This window comes from Cavia porcellus, unplaced genomic scaffold, assembly GCF_034190915.1.
Source record: "Cavia porcellus strain 051 isolate PalLab524CR breed Dunkin Hartley unplaced genomic scaffold, mCavPor4.1 scaffold_3, whole genome shotgun sequence".
Taxonomy (NCBI): domain Eukaryota; kingdom Metazoa; phylum Chordata; class Mammalia; order Rodentia; family Caviidae; genus Cavia; species Cavia porcellus.
The window spans coordinates 33505070-33527633 of record NW_026947486.1 but is presented as its reverse complement, the minus strand read 5'-3'; the positions used below and the strand labels follow the sequence as shown (position 1 = coordinate 33527633).

General features: G+C 35.5%; 1 protein-coding gene across 17 annotated transcripts in view; it reads left to right on the top strand.

Annotated features, from left to right (window-relative positions):
• The window catches only part of Zc3h12b (zinc finger CCCH-type containing 12B), a 579255-nt gene that overhangs the window by 182828 nt on the left and 373863 nt on the right, over positions 1–22564 (top strand). Inside the window, exon 4 of one of the 17 annotated variants that reach the window (XM_063246004.1) lies at positions 11467–11540. The exons of the other annotated variants lie outside the window; for them this stretch is intronic. The gene's annotated coding sequence lies outside the window, so the exon portion shown is untranslated. The remainder of the gene's footprint in view (positions 1–11466; positions 11541–22564) is intronic. 17 annotated transcript variants of the gene reach the window in all.

Sequence of the window (22564 nt, the reverse complement as noted above, 5' to 3'; positions counted from 1 at the left end):
CTGTAGGTCAACTTTCAGTTACTGCTGTTACTTTATCTTCAGGTTATTCCAGGTCTCCAAATCTCCCTGTGTATAGAGTTTGTATTGGCTGGGGCCCTACTGTGTCCCTGTTGTGTGCCTGTGTGTCTCATAAACACTTTTGATTTTTTTCCAAGTTGGAAGAGTCCTTATTGTCACACTTCTCACCCTGCCTGATGTTGTCCGTGTGGAGGAGGGAGTCACTCACACTCTTGCCAGACTCACCAAGCTCTTACAGTTAGTTGGAGGGAGATTTATCATTGCCTCTATTTACCCATTATATGCCTCTATTTTAGGGGCATACTCAGACTGGAGCCTGTTGAGATCTGTTATTAAATACACCTTCTAGCTAGCACAGTGAATCCTGTGTAGTCCAAGATTCTGGGAGAAAAGATGAGAGCTGAAGATCAACAGCAGTATTAGGTCCAGGAGGTAGGGAGTGTCCCTGAGGGATCAGCAGGTTTTCTGGCTCTAGGAATCTGCAGGGCACATGGAAAGCACTGCGCAACAGCATAAGTGGTCCTGGGCTGAAGGGCAGGCTGATGGCTTCATTCCAGGTGTCTGCAGGACATGCAGGAAGTGCAGCATTGTAGCATATGCAGCCCTGGGCCAATGGGCAGGCAGTCAGTTAAGTGGCATCAGTTCTGGCATCCATGGGGCATGCAGGAAGCATGGTACAGTTGTGTACATGGTTCTGGACTGAGGGGTGGGCTGGTGGTGTCAGTGCAGGTGTCTGTGGGCTGCTATCTTGTTTTGAAGTTCTATATCACTTTCATGGTTTTGTTATAAGTGGGTTCATTCTGTTCCATCCTATTTAATCCTATTCTACTTAGTGAAGCTGTAACTTCAGCTGGTTGTTGAAGTTGTAGGAAGAATGCCAGGAGAAGCACAGGAGCATAGTGATTGAAGCCTGCTGAGGTCTTCTGTTTGGGTGAGAGGTCACTGAGTCTACCTTCAACTCACCAGGGTTAATGCAGTGCAGTTTAAGGTTCTGGGAGGAAGAGTATGAGCTGAAGATCAAGTATTTGGTCTAGGGTATGGGGAGGGTCACCAAGGGCAGTGACTGTTGACATGGTGTCCCTCCAGGCTGGTGAGACTTGTGCAGGAAGCATGTGGAGGTGCAGACAATGTTGTTGGGTGGGCATCATGCAGGAAACCTGGGCAGAGTAGGCCAAGGTCCCAGGGGAGTGTGGCATTCCTCAGTGCTGGCAGGAGTCATGCAGGAAGTGCATGGTGGCCCATTCCAAGGTCCAAGGGTGGCCATGTTCCTCAGAGCCCAGTGTACATAGGAAGTGCAGGGAGCGGGGGTCAAGGTCTGAGGGCTGCATGCATTCTTTAAGGCCAGCGGGAGTGTTAGATTTTTTTGTTTAAATTACTACTTCAATTTCATTGTCTCTTACAGACTGTTGAAAGATTTTACAAATTCTTGATTCAGTTTTTGTAATTCATTTATTGTATGTCTAAAAATTTGTTCCATTCTTGCAGTTTCCAATGTATTGGAATATGGCTTTTTAAAATAGTTACTAATAATTGTCAAAATTTCAGCAGTGTCTGCTGTAACTCCAACTTTTTCATTTTTAATTTCATTGAAGGGGGTATTTTTCCTTCTTTTTGTAAATTTGGCTAAGTGTCTAATTTCTTTATTGTTTTAAAGGGTCAGTTTTTCAAATCATTAGTTGTTTATTTTTTTTTCATCCTGAATTTTATTCATTTTTCCTCTGAGTTTTACAATTTTCATTTTTATAGTAGTTTTAGATTTGGACTGTTTTTTGTTTTATGGGATCTTAGAGTGCATGAACATGTTGTTTATTTGAACTGCCATTGTTTGTCTAATATTTGGGCATTCACAGGAATAAACTTTCATGCCTTAATACACTTTCTTGTCTTTCATAATTTGTGGTATATTGTAATGGCTATATAATTTGATTCTAGTAATTGTTTAATTTATTCCTTGATTTCTTTTGTGACTCACTGATGATTCAAGTATATTTTTATATCCAAGTGTTTTGATCTTGTGTTTCTTTTACAATTTCCAGTTTCAGTGCACTATGATATGATAGGGTACATGGTATAATTTTAATTATTATGTATTGAACCAAGTAATCTTTATAGGATACTATGTGATCTGTTTTGGAGAAAGTTGCATATAATGCTGAGAAGAATGTGAATGCCGTTGTAGGGTGATACAATCTGTAGATATCTATTACTGTAACATTTACTGTAAGGTGTTTTGATCTTGTGTTTCTTTTACAATTTCCAGTTTCAGTGCACTATGATATGATAGGGTACATGGTATAATTTTAATTATTATGTATTGAACCAAGTAATCTTTATAGGATACTATGTGATCTGTTTTGGAGAAAGTTGCATATAATGCTGAGAAGAATGTGAATGCCGTTGTAGGGTGATACAATCTGTAGATATCTATTACTGTAACATTTACTGTAAGGTGTATTTCAATTTCATATTTCTTTGTTGATTTTTGTTTAGTTTATATATTTCTGAAAGGAAGATTTTATGACTTAGAAGTGGATGTCCTCTGAAATCCTCATTTATAGGTAGAAGTCTTTTGTTCCTTAGTGAGGCTGACTGTATTTAGGGTGTGTGATATTGAATTATTCAACTGATTTAAATTAGCACACTTCTAGGTTTGGCTGACTAGATTTACTGTAGAAACATCCTAGGTGTAGGTGTAGGTGGCAGTACTCAAAATGTTTGTAGCCTGGATGAGATAAAAGGGAAAGAGAAGCTGCTTGCTCCTTCACTGCCTCCTGCTTTCTTTTCCATGGGCTCTTTTTCCTCTGTAATGCCCCTCTGACATTCCACCCTAACTTGGAGTTTGCTGACCATGGTCTGAAACATCTACAAATTGTGAACCAAAAGGAAAACAAATCCTTTCTCCTTCAATTGTGAATGTTGAGTATTTTGTCTCAAGAATGAAGAAAGTAAATAAGACAGGTTTGCAGGTCTGTCATATTTATTGCTTTGTGCTTTATCTCATGTTTCTTTTATTTTACTTTTTTGTTTACTGTTTATTTAATCTCATGTTTCATATCCAATTGTATTTGTTTTATGATGCTAGGTGTGCAGTATTTGTGTGTATATTTAGAGTTCATTACAACTGTTAACTCTACTCATTGAATTGATTGTTTAAGACAGAGACAGAGATATTTAAGGTTTTAAATATCTTGTTTACATGTATGTTGAATTGTGTCCTCATACCCGGAAAATTTTTTGCGATGATTTCATTAAAGTGATCTTTTTTATTTCTTGTTTGCTTTCTCATTTTCTCTTACTCCTATTAATCTCAAGCTAGTATTCTTTGCATCATCTGGCTATTGTTGGGTTAGTTTTCCTGCTCTCTTATTTTTATATCTCTGAGTACATAGTCACATGCATCAAACCTGTCTTCTGGATTTGGTATTTGTCACATATTTGTCATTTAATTTCTGATGCTCATAATTTTCCTAGATTTCTTTATATTTTAGATTTCTGTTTGGTACATTTGTCACTCATGTTTTGAATTGTTTGGTTAGGTTTTTTAATTTTTCATTTGAATCTTCTTTAAGCTCACCTATTAAGTTCTTCATTCAATTATCTGTTTAGTTATAATTATCTTTGAAGTTCCTGAGTTTCTTTATTTCTTCTGTGATCATTTTATATAAATCAGGAGTTTAATGTTTGGTTTTCCTTCCATGAATTCTCCTTAGATTTTTGTTGTGGTCACTTGGAAATCTGGAAAGCTTTTTTCTGCCATTTTGCATGCCCTTTTTTGTGTACTGATTGTTAAGGGTCAACTGGAATGGAAAGTCACATTTTAATATGAATATCCCTTTAAGTTTTGCCTGCTTTACACTTGTGTGATCTTGGCTTTCTTTGTTTTGTGATATCACTTACCTTTTCGACCTATTCAAATGAGTAGAATTGGACTTAGTCACTGTTTTGTAGGGAAAGAATTTCTTTTTTCACCTCTTATTTGTATCTTTAAATTTAATTTTAAAAGTAAAGGATAAAGACAATATAGTATTAAGAGAAAGAAATAGCAAATTAATACTAGTTAAATATATTGCATATTATCTTGAAGGAAGTTCAGATTACAAGATTTAGGCATAAAAATCATCAAATAATCAGACAGTGAATGTACAAACTTTTTTGATGAACAGAGATTAATAATGTAGTTGTCTATCTTAAATATTTTACATTCACACATATATATGTATACTTACCTTTTCCCATCTTTCTTTTCTCTTTTGCCTTATTCATTTTTTTCCTTCTTTTTGAGCAATTTATTTCCCTTTCATTTTCACAATGTCTATTGTACATTTTGGATGTAATTTACTTTTCTTATTTATACTAGGGAAACAACAATATTTACACATGAGAGTCTGATTCATTTCACTTATGATTATGATCTCTAGGTGCATCCATTTACCTGTAAGTCTCATGTCTATCCTTCTTTATACCTGTGTACTATCCAATTTATAAAAATATCACATATTTTTTATTCATTTCTTAATTGATGGCTATTTGTGCTGTTTCTAAGATTTACCTATTACAATTGTGCTGCTATGAACATGGGTGTGCATATATCACCCATGTGATGTGATGTGATGTTTTTAATTCTTCTGGGGAAATACTGAGAAGGGAAATACCTGAGTTGAATGGTAATTTTAATCCAAGTTTTTCAAGAAACTTCTACACCAATTTCTACATAGTGATTGTACCAGTCTACTTTCCCTCCAACTGTGGGAAAAGGTTCTTTTTTCACCACAGCCCCTGGTAGAAAACATAATGTAATACTTCTCAACCACAGCCTGATATTTTCTAGTTCTTTATGTGTCCTGGATATAAGTCCTTTGCCTGAGGGACACAGTTGATTAAATTTTTTCCCATTCTGTGGGTTTTCTTTTCATTCTATTGGTGAAAAGTACAAATTTTTGTTTTGAAGTACAAATTTTTTAAATAAGATGGATAACAGTTGTGGAGTCTTTGAAGTATTTCCTGTGCAGTTTGTATTTTTTTTCATGAACTTTTCACCTACCCCTGCCTTTAAGATTTTTACCTACCTTGTCTTCCAGCAGATTTAGTGTTTCTGTTTTAATAGTTAGATCTTTGATCCATTTTTACTTTAGTGCATGGTGATAAGCAGGAGTCTATTTATAGTTTTAGGCATAAGGAAAGCCAGCTTTTCCAGAACCACTTATTAAAGAGGCTATCTTCCACTGAATGTGTTTGGCTCCTTTGTCAAACATAAAGCTGGTAGGGTCTTTGTAGATGTTTATGTATCTTCTAGTCTGTTTCCCAGATCCTCAGGTCTGGTTTTGTTTTGTTTTGTTTTTTCCCCAGTACCATGCTGATTTTATTGCATTAGCTTTATAGTATAATTTCAAGTCAGGAATTGTGATATCTCATGAATTACTTTTGTTGCCAAGTACTGTCTATGCTATTCTAGGTTTCTTCTATTTCCAAATCAATTTTAGGAATGTTTTATGCAGACCTTTGAGTTATAATAACAGTATGTTGATCAGGGCTTCATTTAATCTGTATAATGGTTTGGGAAATATGGCCATTTTCACAATGCTGGTTCTTTCTATCCAAGAGCAAGGGATATCTTTCCATTTTCTGACATCATTTTTAATCTTCTTTTTCAGAATAGTATAGTTTTCTAGATATAGATCCTTAATATCCTTTGTTAGATTCACTCCTGTGTTTCATTTTTTTGTATGCTATTGTGAAAGGTGTTATTTCCATAATTTCTCTCTCAATTACTTTGTTTACAAGAATGCCAATGATTAAATGTTGACTATACATCCAGCTATGTGTTGAACTTACTTATTACCCACAATAGTCTTTTTATGGAGTTTTTGGAGCCTTTTATTTAGAGTATCATGTCATCTGCAAATGATGATAATTTAAGTTTTTTCTTTTCTTTATTCCTTTTCTCTCACTTTTCTCATTGCTCTGGCTAACTTTTCCAGAACTATATTGAGTAAGAGTGGTGATAGTGGACATCCTAGTCTTATTCCTGATTTTAAAATGAAAGCTTTCAGTTTTTGTCCAATTACTGTGATGTTGGCTGTTCATTTTTTATAGATGACTTTTATCAGATTGAGGTAGAGACCATCCTTTCTGATTTTCTGTAGGGTTTTTAGCATGAATGAGTGTTGGACTATATAAAAAGCTTTTCTGCGTCTATTGAGATAATAATGTGATTTTTGTCTTGATTCTGTTGATGTGGTTTATTATATTTATTGACATGTATATATTGAACAGTCCCTGAATTCCACAGATTAATCCCAATCCATGCTGTATAATCTTGATAACTTGCTGCATTCTGTTTTATAGTATATTTTTGAGGATTTTTGCATCTGTATTCATGAGAAAGCTTGGCCTATAGTTCTCCTTTCTGGTTGGATGTTTCTTTGGTTTAGGTATTAGAGTGGCACTTTCCTCCAATTAAGAACTAAGGACAATTGCTTCCCTTTCAATTTTATTGAAGAACTTGAGGAGTATTGCACTATGTCTTCCCCAAACTTCTTGTAGAACTCAGCAGTGAATCCATCAGGGCCCTGGCTTTTCTTTGTTGGTAAGTTTTTAATGTTTTCAGTTACAGTAACTGATATCAGATTATTCAAAATTTTTATATCTTCTGGATTCATAATTCTTAGGTATCTAGGATTCTGTGAATTTCTTCTGTATTTTCCAGACTATACAAGTAAAAATTTACAAGTAGATATTGATGATCTGAACTTCCACACAATCTGTAGTAATTTCACCCTTTTCATTACTAATTGTATGACTGAAGTTTTTTCTTTCCTTTTCCTCATAAGATTGGCTAAGGAGCTTATCAATTTTGTTTATTCTTTTAAAGAAACTAGTATTCAATTTGCTAATTTATTTATTTCTTAGTCTCAATTGCATTAATTTCTGCTCTGAACTTTATAAATTTCTCCTTTGTGTGTGCATTGGTATTGACTTGCTCTTCTTTTATTATAAACTTGAAGTGCAGCATTGTATGGTTTATTTGTTCTCTTTGTTTTCTTGATATGAGAATTCATTACTATATATTTTCCTCTTAGGACTATTTTCATTGCATTACACAAGTTTCAGTATGTTGTATCAAAATTATCATTTAATTATAGATACTGTTTAATTTTGTTTTTAATTTATCTATGCCCCATTTGGTTTTCAGCAGGCTGTTATTTAATTTCCATGTTTTTCACGTAGTTTTTCAGTTTCTTTTGACATTAATTTTCAATTTTGTTGTACTGTGGTCAGACAATATGCTTGGGATAATCTTAATTCCTTTGTATTTACATAGACATATTCAATTGGCTAATAGAGCCTCTGTTTTAGAAAATATTCCATGTGCAGCTCATAGAATGTATATTCTGTTGTTGATTGGAACACTGTAAACATCTTATTAAGTCCATTTGTTCACTGGTTTCATTTAGTTTCATTATTTCTTCGTTGACTTTTTGTCTAGCTGGTAATCCCTTTGTGACAATGGGATATTAAGGTCCCTCATTACAATTGAGTTATTGTGTATTTGATTTTTCAGATCTGTTAATATTTATCTTATGTAGTTGTGTGCTCCCATATTTGGTGCATATATTTTTGTGATTGCTATCTCTTCCTTTTGAATTTTTCCTCTAATGAGTAGATAGTGATCTTATTTCTTTTGATCATTTTCTGTTTGAAGTTCACATAGTCTGAAAACAGAATGGCTATCCTTTCTTTTTTATGCATTTATATCACATGGAATATTGTTTTATATCATTTAACTTTCAGCCTATAAGTTTATTTTTGATTTAGATGTGTTTCTTGTAAACAGCATATTATTTCATCTTATTTCTTGATCCTTTCTGCCAATCTGTTTTTATTGATTGGTGAGTTGAGGTCATTTGCATTGCTGGTTATTACCAATATGTATTAGTTTATCTTTGCCATGTCATTTTCCTATTGTTGGTTCCCTGCCTTTTCCCTTTAATTTCTTGCCCTGCTTGGTGGTTTCTTTCTGTTTCTGTTCTTGAAATTATCATTTTCATCTCTGTCAAGAATATGTTTAAGTATTCTTTCTAGTGTTGGTTTGCTGGACATTAATTTCTTCAGTTGTTCCTTGTCATTTGTAGGTGTGTATCTTTTGTATATTAAATAAAAGCCTTTAGGTGGTTCTCCTTTATCTCCTTTGCATTTTATCAGGTGGGTGGGTGAGGGGGAAGTTTATGGCTGCCTTCTTGCTTTGTTAGCTCTTTCTGATAAATTTCCTTGGCAACTGTGTTACCTGGCATCTCTCTCAACCTAGGTTCCTCTCTCTCCTTTGTCTTTCTAATTAATCTAATTGCATTCTACTAATAGAAATGAAAATCTCTCTCTAGTAAGGTTCTTTTAACTAATTTGTTTAATAAAGTTTAATGAGACACTATTTTATCTTCCTTCCTGGCTATGACCCCATGTCCCTATATTGGCAGAAAGTCAGGCCAGGAGATGTAACACACATGCACTCTTACTTAGTACATCAAAGATCTGAGTTTTTATTATTTTATTTTCTACCCATCTTTCTAAGAACAATGAAGCAGAAATAACTGTAGGGTACTGTTTAGAATTAAATGGATGAAAGAGAAAAGCTCCATCATATCCATTGTTTTTAATTTTATTTCCCAGTGCTCTCTGCCTTTAGCAGTCTCAAACTGGGAGGGTTGGGGTTTCTTCTGTGGACACTGGCTTGTATGTGCTTAAAACTCGTAGTATGTCCCATAGACACAGCATTCTTGGTGTATGAGAAGGAATGGGTGATTATATCTTGTGTGGTCTAGTCTTTCCTTTTCCCCAGGGTTCTGCCACTTCTAATTTGCTGCTTGCTTTCTCTTATATATCCCTAGCTGCATTCCTGTCAGTGCCCAGATTCACATCTTTACCTGGAATGGTATATTAGTTCCTGAGTTGTTGTGTCATACAACATTTTTTGGGCTTTAGTTTCTCCAAAACTCTGGCTTTCAAATGTTTCACTTACAATGGTTCTCTTCCTAGTGGGAAAATCAGATCGATTATGAGATTACTCTATCAACCATATCATTTGAATGTTCAGTTCTCTCCCTCAAGTAGCTTGATATTCTCCCAAGGTGGTGTGCACTCCAACAATGGGATGTAAGAACTGTTGCAATTCAGAAGCATTTCAACTTTCCCTTCCAAACTCCTCTGACTCTATTTTGGTTCATTTAGTGTCTAGGCAGTACTTTTGTATAATTGTTTTTATCTCTTGAGTCTCATGGGATGCAGTCCTTCCCTCTCCAAACATAAGTTCTGTAGTGCTCAGGGCTCCAGGCACTCAGTATCCCTCCACTAGGATCTGATTTTCTTCCAAGTACCATTCAGTGGACAGTGGACAGGATTTAATGCTGTCATTGATCTTCCAGTGTTTGGGAAATCAACTGGAGAGCACCTACTCAATGTTGGATACAGGCTGTGTATTCCTGTCTATGAGTTATAAGTCTATGGTTCACAATATTGTGCCATTCTGCCGGAGTAGGGGACTTTGTATGCCATCACAGAACAGTGGGCAGTAGACAAGATGCCACAGGGACACAGACTCCCTGGTATTTGGGAAGGTTGATGGGACATAGAGATTTCTGGTTTTAGTACTGCTGGCATTCCTTTTCCTCCATGTGTTTTAATCATTCCATTATGTGGCTCCTGTGGCCTACCTGCAATTATCTCTGTATTTCTTCTTCCAGATAGGAAAGAGAACATGTATGGAGCCTATCCCAGGAGTCCAGTCTGAAACATTTACTTCCTTCCTTGAATGTTACACCCACCCCCAAGATAGTGTGTTTGCAGGTAAAGAGAGCAAGGTGCTGTGGAGCATTGATGTGTCTGATTTTCTTTCTCAATAACCTGGGTACTGGATTTTATTTAGTGAATTTCTCTTTCATGTTGATTCTCTTTACATGTGTACACTTGCCTCTCCTGTTTCATCATGTTATGGAAAACAGGACACTAGACTTTTTTAGATTGCGTAAGACACCAAACCTTTTTTGGCTAGCCTAGCTCAGAGAAGCTTGTGCTTTGTAACTTCTGAGCCTTGCAGGCAATGTTTCAAAGGTTCTTATAGGAATTTGTGACAGGAAAATACCTAGCTAAAACAAAGACCGTTACTTAAAAATGCTAGGTTTATACTTTTGGCCATCTGGTCAGTCTGTCAGGCAGGGAATCTAATTAAGGACAGAGAGATTAGGATGGGGCTGCAAATTAAGGAGTGAAATCCTACATGGGAGGGGGATGGAGAAGAAGGGAAGCTCTGGTCATCCACATTTTAGAGTGCTGTGAAGCCATTCCAATGTTATATCAAAGGGGAGCCTGGACAGGAAGAGGGAGCAGGGAATGTGCTTGGCTAATGACAGAAAATGCTGTGATTGACAAGGCAGATTATCTCCCTTTAAAATGAACTTTTTTTCAGTCATATTTATACTATCTGATGGCAGTCTTCTGAGATTACCTCGTGCTCTCTATTAAGCCTCCAGTAAGTCTCTAGTAAGCCAGATCAATTATCTGTTTATCATTTCTGTAGTGAGAACAAAATATCTATTCTTAGTCAATTTCAAAACTACAAATTATTATTAAACATAATCACATTGTTATGCAATAGGTCTCTTTGACTGTTTTTATCTAAATCAAATTTTGTATTGTTTGAGAACACATCTCTAACCCTCATTTTTCTGTTACCAGCTCAAAGAAACCACCTTTATATCCTCTGTTCCTACAAGTTAAAAACTTTTAGGGTTTTTTAGATCCCACCTTGTCTTGTATGCCTGGCATATTTCAGGTACCATAAGGTAATTTGTGTTTCTATGTTTTTGCAAATGATATTAATGTCCAATTTTTAAAACGATCTTACATTATATATATATATATATATATATATATGGTGTTACTATATATATACATATATATACACTATATATATTGTTACTATATATATACATATGTAAATATATAGTAACACAGTTAAGCAACAGAGACCACTAGGCTTGTGTAAAGGTAACATAACATGGCGTGAAATTTATCGTGATTTGGTTCAGGGAGAGAGTATGATAAGACTGTACCCCAGGCTGGTCCGAGTGCAGTGGTGTTTACAACTAATTGATCACAACCAGTTACAGATTTCTTTGTTCCTTCTCCACTCCCACTGCTTCACTTGACTAGCCTTAATAAAAAAAAAAAAAAAAAAAAAAAAAAAAAGACTGTACCCCAACAGAGAAGTGTGTCCTTTTTATAGGAATGGAGAGAAGGCAGGAAACACATGGAAAGATCTCAAAGTATTCTAGCAATCTTACATCTCAGTGGGCTGAGTCCTTTGAATGTGTGTTATAAATTTTTGGATATCTCCAGATGTCTTCAGGATCTGCAAGATTTCTTGTTGTATCTTATCTCCTTTCCTTTATTTGGCAGGTTCTGAGCTGAATTCTCAGCAGAATATAGTGCTTCTGTTGACAAGCAGATTGGGAACTGGGGAGTCATGCCAGGTTAGAGACTTACATATATCACATTTCTTTATCCATTCATCCATTGACAGAAACTGGTTGACTCCATATATTGGTTATTGTAAATAATATTGCAATGAATACAAAAGTTCAGATAATCTTTTGACATACCAATTTGTTTTCTTTTGACTATATACCCAGTAGTGTAATGCCACGCTTGAGAAAAATACCCATGGGACACTGAGATTTGAGAAACAAGTGAGATTTATTTCTCATTAGCTGCCGTGATCATTCAGCTGAGGCTATTGGAAATGCTAGCTGGCCTCAATTCCTTTGTTCTTTTTCTTTTTATACCCCTGCATTCATTCACAAGGTCAGGGCATTACCATGGATCCCACCTTTTTACAGTAGTATCATTGTTTTGAAATATTAAAAGACCTTCTTCTTTTTTAAAAAAAATTATTGTAAGGAGAATAAAACCAAGCAAATAAAACAGAATAAAGTCAATCAAAACAAGACAGTATAAGTGACATAGGACTTTAAAACAAAATAATAGAAAATCAACAATGATTACCATAATGCTCAGAGGAACTTATACATCTGGTTAATTGATATACATCCTGTGGGGCCAGGCACTTTCGTTGCCTTGAGTAAATCACTTTGTTCCCATTTTTGTAGCTTTTATGGCCAACTAAGGGAAAGGAGAAAGCTTTTGGGGATTTGTCCAGAGTTCATTTGCTATTTAAAGTTTAATTGCTAACGAAGCATTTGTGCTATAATCTATAAGCCATAAAATGGTGAAGTTTTCAATACTAGGATTTGAGAAGTTTCAAAGGCAAAAGGGCAAAGAAAAGAAAGCAAATAGTGGAGGTTATGAATGTCCTCACAGTAGTAGGATTTCTGGATTGTATGACAGTTTGATTTTTAATTTTTTGAGGAGGAATTTGCTTACTATTTTTCATAGCTTACATTCCCATCAACAATATATAGAATTCCCTTTTGTTCACATCCTCAACAACAACACTTGCTATCTCAACCTTTTTGTAAGAATAATTATAGAATTGTAAAATTATACTGTTGTTTTAATTTTCAGTTCACTCATAATTAGTGATATTGAGCATCTTTGTCATATACTGGTAATCAATTTCTGTGTCTTCCTTTTAGAAATGACTTTTGAGATCCTTTACCATTTTTAGTCAAGTTACTTCCTTACTATTGAGTTGAGTTCTTTATATATTATCCATAGTAACTCTTCATCAAACATAATTTTCAAATATTTCTCACCCATTCTATAGATTGTCTCCTCATTCTGCTACTATTCCCTTCACTATGCAGAAGCTTTTTACTTCAGTAAATTGCAGTTGTCTGTTTCTGCTTTTATTCCCTGTACCTTGGTATGATTTATAAGACGCCATTGGCTAGACTAACATTATGTGTCATCCCCTTCTCTTGTTATTTTCTAATAGTTTTACTTTTCAGTCTTACCTTTGTCTTTAATTTACCTGAGTACATTTTCATATCTGTTGTATGATAAAGGTCAGATTTTACACATAGAATCCATTGCCTTTTCCTAATTGTATGTTCTTGGTACTTTTGTTAAAAATCAAATGATTGCAAATATGCATATCAACTTCTGGTCCCTCAATTCTGTTTCCTTTCTCTGTGAATCTATTTTTTGTGTGTATCATGCTTGTTTTGATCACTATTTTTAGTACATTCAAAGTCAGGAAATGTGATACTCAAGTTTTGGTTTAGATATGTGGGACCTTTTGTTGTTCCATATGAATTTTAAGTTATTTTTCTATTAACAATGTCCAAAGAATTTTATTTGAATCAGGCAGACTGCATTGGGCAGTAAGATATTTTAACAATATTAATTGTTCACACCTATACACACTGTATAATTCCATTTATTTGTTACATCTTTGTATTCTTTCATCAGTACTTTATAGTTTTGAACTTAAATTCTCTTAAGTTCTTCACTAAATTGTAAATGGGATTGCTGTGTGGATATTTTTTGAGACATTCACTGATAGTATACAGAACGACTACTATTTTTGAATGTTGCTTTAGTATGCTAGAAATTGAATTTATTTGTTAGTTATAAAGTTTTTTTGGTGGAGTTTTAGTTTTTAAAATATATTTAAGACTGTATTCTGCAAACAAGTACCATTTAACTTCCTCCTTCCCAAATTGGATACTTTTGATTTCACAGTTTTGCCTACTTATCTAGACTAGAACTTCAGTTCTCTGTTGAGTACAAGTAGAAAATATATGTGTTGTTTTTGATATTAAAAGATAAGTTTTGGTGTGCATCGCCGAAGGGGGGAGGGTTGGGGGGAGGGAAGTTCATTCCATGGAGCCGCAGCTAGAACCGGGATGAGAAATTACATTCACCCCCTCAGTGCTACATCCTTGGCAGAAAGCAAGGAGGAAAACGCCCTTCTTCGATTCCCGGAGGATTTAAGGTCATGCTGAGACCCCAACTGCTGATAACAGGAGTTTGCGAATCCTGCAACCTTAACGTGGCACACTGAGCAGTGGATCCAAGAGGAAAAGCTGTATTGGCTCTTGGCAACTGCTGGAAATTGAGACCTGGGACCCCGTGAAGCAACCAAAGCCACCTGGCTGCACGGGAGGAGACTGCCAGAAGCTCCAAAGCTCTGAAGCCAGACACTATGCAGTTTACTGACTGATCCGCACTGTGCTGAGAACACAGTGAAGACAAGCAGCACAGTGTGCAGTGGACCCAAAAGGAAGATCTGCACTGAGTCCTGGTGAGTACTAAGGACTGGGTCCCGCAGTTGCTGTCGCTGGCTGGAGGAATCTTGGAATTGGGCAGAGCTGGCCACCACGGTGGCATCAGTGATACAGAGAGGACTGTTGGAGGACATCTTGGAGTTGGGCAGACCCAGTGCCACGGTGACATCAGATATTCGCCCCTGGCACAGAGAGAACTGGCAGTATCTGCTGGGACTGAACCACACCTCTGGTTGGGACCCAATAAGCAGATACAAAACAGTCGCAACTCTGTGACATCCACAAGGTACAGCCTAACTTGTGGATTGACTGGTACAGAGGCTGGAGGCTAGCCTGCACCATACCTGCATCCCTGCCTGCTTCAGATAGCAGCAAATTGGAGAGGGCAGCAAAAACTCAAGTCATCATGCTTTGGAAAGCCCCTAAGAAATATGGAGAGGGCCAGAGACCCCCAAGACACACCAGTCTGAAAGAAACCAGAAACATCACAAGAGATAGAAATAAAAAAAAAAAAATCTTCAGCTGCCAAACATGAGAAAATAAGCCCAGAAGAAGTAAACACAGAAGAGAGCCAGCACACTAATGGTCCAATACTAGACACAACATCAGCCAAAATAAAGAAATACCTTCATGATCTCATAGATGAATTTAAAACTGTACTTCTGATCTAAGTGAGGCAAGATATAAAGAGATTAATTAAAGAAATGATAAGTCCCACCCAAGAGAACACAGGTGGAAGAATGGAAGAAATCAGAAAAGAAAGAGAAACCTCTGAAGAAGAATTTAAACATAACCTAGAATACATGAAAAAGATGCAAATAGATTACCAGGAAACTAAAAGCTCCATTGAACACTGGCAAATTCCTTGACAGAAATTAAGTTAACTTTTGGAAACTTGAAGAGAGATTTATGATGTATGATAGTGAAAGAAAAGACTGTTTAAAAATAGCGAGGAACCAGAAAGAAATAATTCAAAGGCTAGAAGACAATAAAAGGATACATAACTTAAGAATAAAACATGTGAGTGAGGAAGCGGGAGCAACCAAAAATGAAATACAAAGAATATTCACAGATATATTAAAGGAAAACTTTCCAAGCATAGGAAAGAGATATGATATCCAGATAAATGAGGCATGCAGAACTCCAGCTACCTACAACCAAAACAGATCTACACCCAGACATATAATAATCAAGATTCCAGAAATCCACCAAAAGAACAGAATACTAAAAGTAGCCAGGGAAAAAAATCAGATAACCTACCATGGGAAAATTATCAAAATAACAACAGACTTATTAACACAAACTCTCAAATCAAGAAGGGCCTGGGGGGAAATATTCTAAGCCCTGAAAGAAAATAATTTGCAACCAAGACTGATATAACCAGAAAAACTCTCTATCAAAATAAGATGTTTCCAAGACAAGGAGGAACTTTGGGAGTTCATGGCCACCAAACCAACCCTACAGAGAGTGCTGAAGGACATTCCAGAGAGAGAGAGGAAGGAATACCAGGATTCCAGCAACAGTGGCAGAGAGGCCTCAATGAATGGGGTAGACAGTGGAATAAGGGAGCATGGTGGACAAATTATAGCAGTAAAGTGGAGTAGCAGACATAAGGCAGAGATGGTAAGCTATAATCTTTGTATAGATAGCTTTGACACATTATACAAAAAGGCAGAGGTCATTGTTAATAGTGTATCAGGATTGAAAAGTCGCAGTAATCTTATCACTCTGTTTACTTTGAATTTATTTTGTTCCAGTCTGTCCACTCATATCAGATTTGAGGGCACAGACACCTGACCCAAAAATAGCAGGTTATACCATGGTAACTATCCTTAATTTCCTATTAACTTAAACTGAACCCTGTATTACTTACATTGTCTTACTATGACTGATCTTATTTGAATCTGAATCCTTAGACCTCAGTTTTGCCTTGGCTGATTTTATTTGAATTTGGTGTGCTTGATAATATCAACCCTAAAAGTAGAGGCAACTATGCTGAAGATGACAAGATGTCAAAGATACTGCATTTGATTATTAACAGCTCTCAATTCCAAGTTGTGTTTTTATAAAAATAGCTATGTAATAATATGCTTAACTATATTATCCTCATGATGTGGACAAGTCTATTGAAAATAACAAGAGAAAGCATAGTAACTATGGTAGATCACCTAATATTGTGGTCTTATGTGTCTTTTTCATTGCATGTTTTTCTAGCAATTTGTTTTGCTGTCTTGTTATGACTTGTTTTTCCCTATAGTACAGAGAGGTAGAAATACATGTGGAAATTCACACATGGGAAGATTTTTTAAACTATTTATGGGAACAGATTATATAATGCAAGATGTAATGAACAGATACTCTGAAGAAGAAGAGACACTAAGAAATCCAATGCTAATTCTGTAACATGATGATATAAAATCTAGCAATACTATTATTCACTGTTCAGAGTGATACTAGTCTAGTCTCTTAAGTTCAATTTCAGCATATGTAAAGATAAGGACAGCTACTATGAAGAGAATGAGAGACACTAGGGTAGTGATTATTGTCTTCTCCAATGTCAGATCTTGAAGACCTAAAAAGCCTTCATCATCCTGTAATGATTTGATTGGTTCTATAGTATGCAGTATGTATTTAATGTGTGTGAAGATGGGGACAACTATTTGGAAGAATCTAGAGACAATTAGATAAACAGTGAAGATCTCCAGTGCACCTGCTTTGAAATCTGTATTTGTTTAAATTGTTTCTTTTTGAACTGTTTTGTTCTGTTTTGATATGTTTAAACTTACCATCTTTAAGATAAAAAACAAGTAAGACCGATAACCATGTTACTAAGTTTTTGTTAGATCATTGAGCAGAACTTTTTGCAGTGACACTATTTGAATGTCACTTTATATGCTTTAATTTTGTAACCTGAACAACTATTTGTAAGATGACGTTATGTAACTTATCAACTGGTGATTTCTTACCATTCATTTTTCTGTAATTCTTTATTATTTCTACCCTTTTTCTCCATGTATTTTTTGTTTCTTTCTCTTTAAATAAAATAAAATACCCCCCAAAAAAAGATAAGCTTTAAGCTTTACACTGTTGACTATGGTGTAGCTATGGGATTGTCATGTGTCCTTTATTGTGTTGAGGTGTCCTCCAGTACTTAATTCATTGAGAATTTTTATCATAAGAAGACATTGAATCATATCTAATGATTTTTTGCATCTGATGAAATATTCCTTTATTTTGCTAATGTGTTGTATCACTTTCATAAATTTTTATGTGTTAAAGCAACCTTATACAATCTGACAGGAACATTTTGAATGACCCTTTAATGTGTTGTTAAGTGCTGTTTGCTACACTTTTGTTGAAGATTTTGCATCTGTAAGGAATAATGGAGTAATTTTTATTGATGTGTTCAGTGTCTGTGAAATCTGGCTTTGATTTTAGAGTAATGTTGGCCTTTTAAAATGAATCGGGAAGTAATTTTTTTAATTTTTGAAGATTTTGAATATTGTTTTTCTTCAATTATTTATCAGAATTCCATAGTGAAGACACAAGTTTAAATTTTACAATTTTTGATCTTTTAGTCTTGTTAGGTTTTATGTGACTGGAAATGTTTGATTCTCTTAGGTTTTTCAGTTTGTTGACAAGTAATAGTTCTTGCAAATTTCTTAAGGTCTGTTTTTGTTCTTGAACAAATTGAGCACCCTTAGTATGAAATTATAGAACTCTTAAATGCCCCAAATCTGTAATAACTTGATGCCACAAGTGGACAGTTCCATACCTGACTTCTACAATGGATTGCAGTCAAAATTCAGGTGCACTAAAAATAGTGCAAAATTATCTTCAGATTATTTGTATGAGGCATATATGAAATATAAATGAATTTCACATTTAGACTTAGTTCCTATTCCTAAGATATCTCAATATGTTTGCAAACACTGTATTCTAAAATGCGAAAACCTCAAAAATTCATAATACTTCTAGCTATAAATCAAGAAAAGAAACACAATCTGTATTAATTTTTGTTGTTTTTATTTTTTATTTATCTCTGCATGACATAATGATTACATTTCTTCTGGGAAAGAAATGTATACAATATATTTTAATTCTTTTTTTAGCCCCTATCCCCCTCTTCCTTCTCTCCACCTTCCCTCCATGTGTTGTTCCCCTTCCCAGTTTGAAAAAAAGACCTATTTACATTTTTCCTACTATATATCTTTTCTTTTATTCCTTACTTGTATTTTGTGCTTCTCACATAAGAGAAACATGCAACAGCTTAAACACATTTGTCTGATTTATTTCATTTAACATTATGTTCTCAAGGTACATCCATGTGCCTAAATATGGCTCACATTTATTCTTCTTTATAACAGAGAGACACTCTATCCTGAAAAAATATCACATTTCCTCTATTCGAGATATTTCAGTATACTTGTAGGACACTTACAATATTTAACTATTGTAAGTTGCACTGGTATAAGTATTGGTATGCAAGTAGCACTGTAATACAACATCTTTGACTCAGGAAGATGCCTAGAATGGCTTTGTCAAATGGAAATTCTAGTTTTAATTTTTGAGTAATCTCCATATTTAAGTGTATAATAGGTTGTTCTAGCTTACAAGTCCTCCAACAATACAGACGTATTTTCCTTCAAAACCTCGCCTTAGCCTTTTAAAATGTTATCATGTGATTTTTTGATATTATTCATTCTTTCTGGAATAAGATGGAATCTAAGTGTTGTTACAATTTTCATTTTTAATGGCCAATGATGTTCAATCTCTTTTTATGTACTTATTGGACATTTGTACTAATTTTGAGAAGTGTCTGATAATTTCTGTTGCCTTTTTTTTTTTTTTTGGATGGGTCTTTTTCTGGGGGAAAGTCTAACATTTTCAGTTCTTTAAATATTATGAATATTAGTCCTCTGTCTGAGAAATACCAGTTTTTCTCAATTCAGTAGTTTTTCTGATCACTCTGTTGTTTGTTTCCTATATGTATAGAAGTTTTGAATTTGATATGATCTTATTTGTTGATTCTTAGTACAGTAAAATTGCTTGTGCCATTGGAGTTCTATTCAGGAATTCCTTTCCTATACCGATGTATCCCAGAGGAAACATTTAATCTTCTAACTGATTGTTTCTGTTTTAATGCTGAGATCTTTAATCTACTTTAATTTTAGTTTAGTACATGATGGTATATATGAGTCTGCATTATTATTTTCTAGTCAATTTTCTCAGCATCATTTATTGAAAGGCCATCTTTTCTACAATGTGTTTTTGCTCAATATGACAAATATCAAATTGCTGAATGTGTCTGGTGTTCCTTTTGTATATTTTATTCTTTTACATTGAGCCACTTATCTATTTTGTGTTCATATCATGTTGATTTTGTCATTGTAGTATTATAATGTAACTTCATACCTGGGATTGGGGTACTTCTTTTATTCTAGTTACCCAGGATTGCATTTGCTATTCTGGATTTCTTCTGGTTCCGTATTAATTTTAGGATTCTTTCCTGTAGTTCTGTAAGGAATGCTGTTGACATTTTGATTGGGATTGCCTTATTTCTCTTTATCAATTTTGGAAGTATGACCATTGTGACTATGTTGATTTTGCCTATCGAGGAACAGGATATGTTTGCCTTTTTTTGATGTCTTCTTTGAACTCCTTTTAAAAATGTGTCATGGTTTATGTCTGTGTCCCCCAGGCCTCATGAATTTGAATTGTGCATTTGTTATTCATTCATTGTCTAGTGCTTGGATTGATGGTGTCAGTGCTCCACTCACAAAGGGGTGGAGCCAGGATGTGATGTAATGGCAGGAAGAAGGCGTGTGTTGCTTTTTGCTGTTTCCTGTTTGCTGTTTGCAGCCGCCATGAAAGGCGGCCCAGCCATGCCCTCCTGCCTGGGAGCCAACTGAGTGTGGACTGAAACCTCCAAAAACTGTAAGAAATACACCTTTCCTTTCCCAACTTGGGCATCAGATATTTTGTCTCAGTGACGAGCATAGAGTAACTAAGACAAGATGTATCATTTACTTTTCTCTTGGTAGTATGACAAAATACCTGGCACCCAATGTTAAAAGAAGAAAAAATTATTCATAGGAGTTTTACTCTACAGAACCATTTGCTCTTGATTCCCATAAATCTAGTTAAAAGCCCCCCAACAATATCCATGCCATGACCTCAACATTAGACTGCCTTGAAATTTATTCTGCCAGATTAATTAGCTCACCGCCCTTAGTCTCAGTCTCAGGCAAAGTCTCTGGATATGAGCAAAATGCAGACCAACTTTCTGCCAAGGCATGACATGCATCATCTGGAGTCCAGCATTCATTGCATTCCTTCTTCCCAGCAGAAATCTCTTGAGTCTGGCCTTTACCAGCTTCCTGGTCTTCTGAGCTTTGATCAGAATCTCCAGTGCAGTAAAATTGAAAGTGTTACATTTCCATTTTTTCACCTGGCATCTCTCAACCTTTGCAAACTCTTCCCACAAGGCAGTCCCAAAGTCTCCTGAACCACATGATCAGGTATAGTCACAGCAACAACTCTACATCTCTGGTTCCAAATTCTGTGTTAGTGATTTCTTTTTTGTTGCTTTTGCTATTTTCTGCCACTACGAATAGCTTCCCCTGCGCCGTGTGTCACTGTGCCCTTGAGCCAGCCAATTATGGACTGAAACCCCTACAAACCATTAGCTAAAGAGATCTTTCCTCATTTAAAATTGGGTGTTTTGTGTTTTTTTTGTCAGGACCAAAAGAAATGTAACTATGACAATAGAGTACTGTAGCTTTTCGTGTACAGATCTTTTAATTCCTTGATTATGTTAACTCTTAATTATTTAATCTTCCTCTTAAAGCTATTGTGAATGGCATTATTTTCTATTTTCTCAATGAGTTCATTATTGGTTTACAAGAATTTTTTGTTCTGTTGCCGAATTTGATTTTTAATTTAGGAGTCTTTTGATAGAATTGGGTCTTCTTGCATAGGACCATTTATCTGCAAATAATGCCAATTCAGTATATATGCTTTTATTCTTTGTCTTGCCTGATTTTTCTGGCTAAAATTTCTAGTATTATATTGAATGTAGATGGTGTCTTAGTTACTTTTCTCATTTCTGAGATAAACTACATGATGTCCAAACTTAAGGGAGGAAAGTTTTATTTGGATTTGTAGTTTATAGAGGTTGTATTCCGTAGTCAGCTGGCTCCAAGGTGGGGTGGCATGGCAGATAAACATTGCAAAGTAGAAACAGTTCCTAGTGTGCAGAAGCTAGCAAAGAAAAGGGACCCTACAAGCTTTTTTATGCCCTTGTTAATACTGTATCTGCGCTACTGAGATTAGGGTGTTGCCAAATCAGTCAGTATATTGAATAAGTAATTGCACATTCTTCTTCCAGTATCATATATGGTAGATTCAGTCACCTCTGAGAAAGTCCTATCTATGATGGTATGAGGTTTTGGGGAAACACTCTAGTTGATGGAATTGCTCTTTGAGTCTGGATCTTTGTGGGAAGGTGTGGAAACTGTGTATTCAGGAATGAGTTTGAAGCTTGGGTTGACAGAGATTGACCTGGTGAAACATGGGGCATGGGCTTAAGTTTTCAACAACTAGTTAAGTACTGAGGTGAGAATGGTATTTAGGTCCACTAAGAGAATGTGTGGTTAATCTTGATTGCTTAACTGATTGAATTAAGTAATAAAGCACATTTCTTATTGTATCTGGATAGATCATTAGGGCAGTACCTTGAGGACTCCACCTGGTCCTTGACCCCTTCCTCTCTAGGCTCCTGTCTTGTTCCCTAGTATTGAAGGCTGTGAGTTGAGCAGCTTTCCTCCATCATGTCCCTCCACCATGATGTTTTTGTCTTGGAGCTAGACAGCCATGGACTGACTGAAATATCTAAAACCTTGAGCTAAGGTAAACTTTAAAATGTACCAACTGACCTATATAGAACATTGATGCCAGAGCACTGGAAGCATTGCTGTAATTACACCAGACCATATAATACAGAAGGTTTTAAAACTGATTTGTGGAAAGACTTTGGAAGTGTTTGGAGATGAAGGCTAGGTAAACCTCAGAATGCTGTAAGAAGAGTCTAACTGGTGATACAGGTTGTAACTCAGAAGATCATAATGTTGATCATAATGTTGAAAGTGGATAGTAACTGTGATACTCTTCAGGTTTTGGTTGGGAAGGACTCCAGTGAAACAGGCACTTGGGTCTGTACATGTTACACTCTGGCAAAAAACTTGTATTTTGTCCTTGTCTTGAGACTTTGATGGAGGCTGGGCTTGAAGGTAGTGGAATAATTA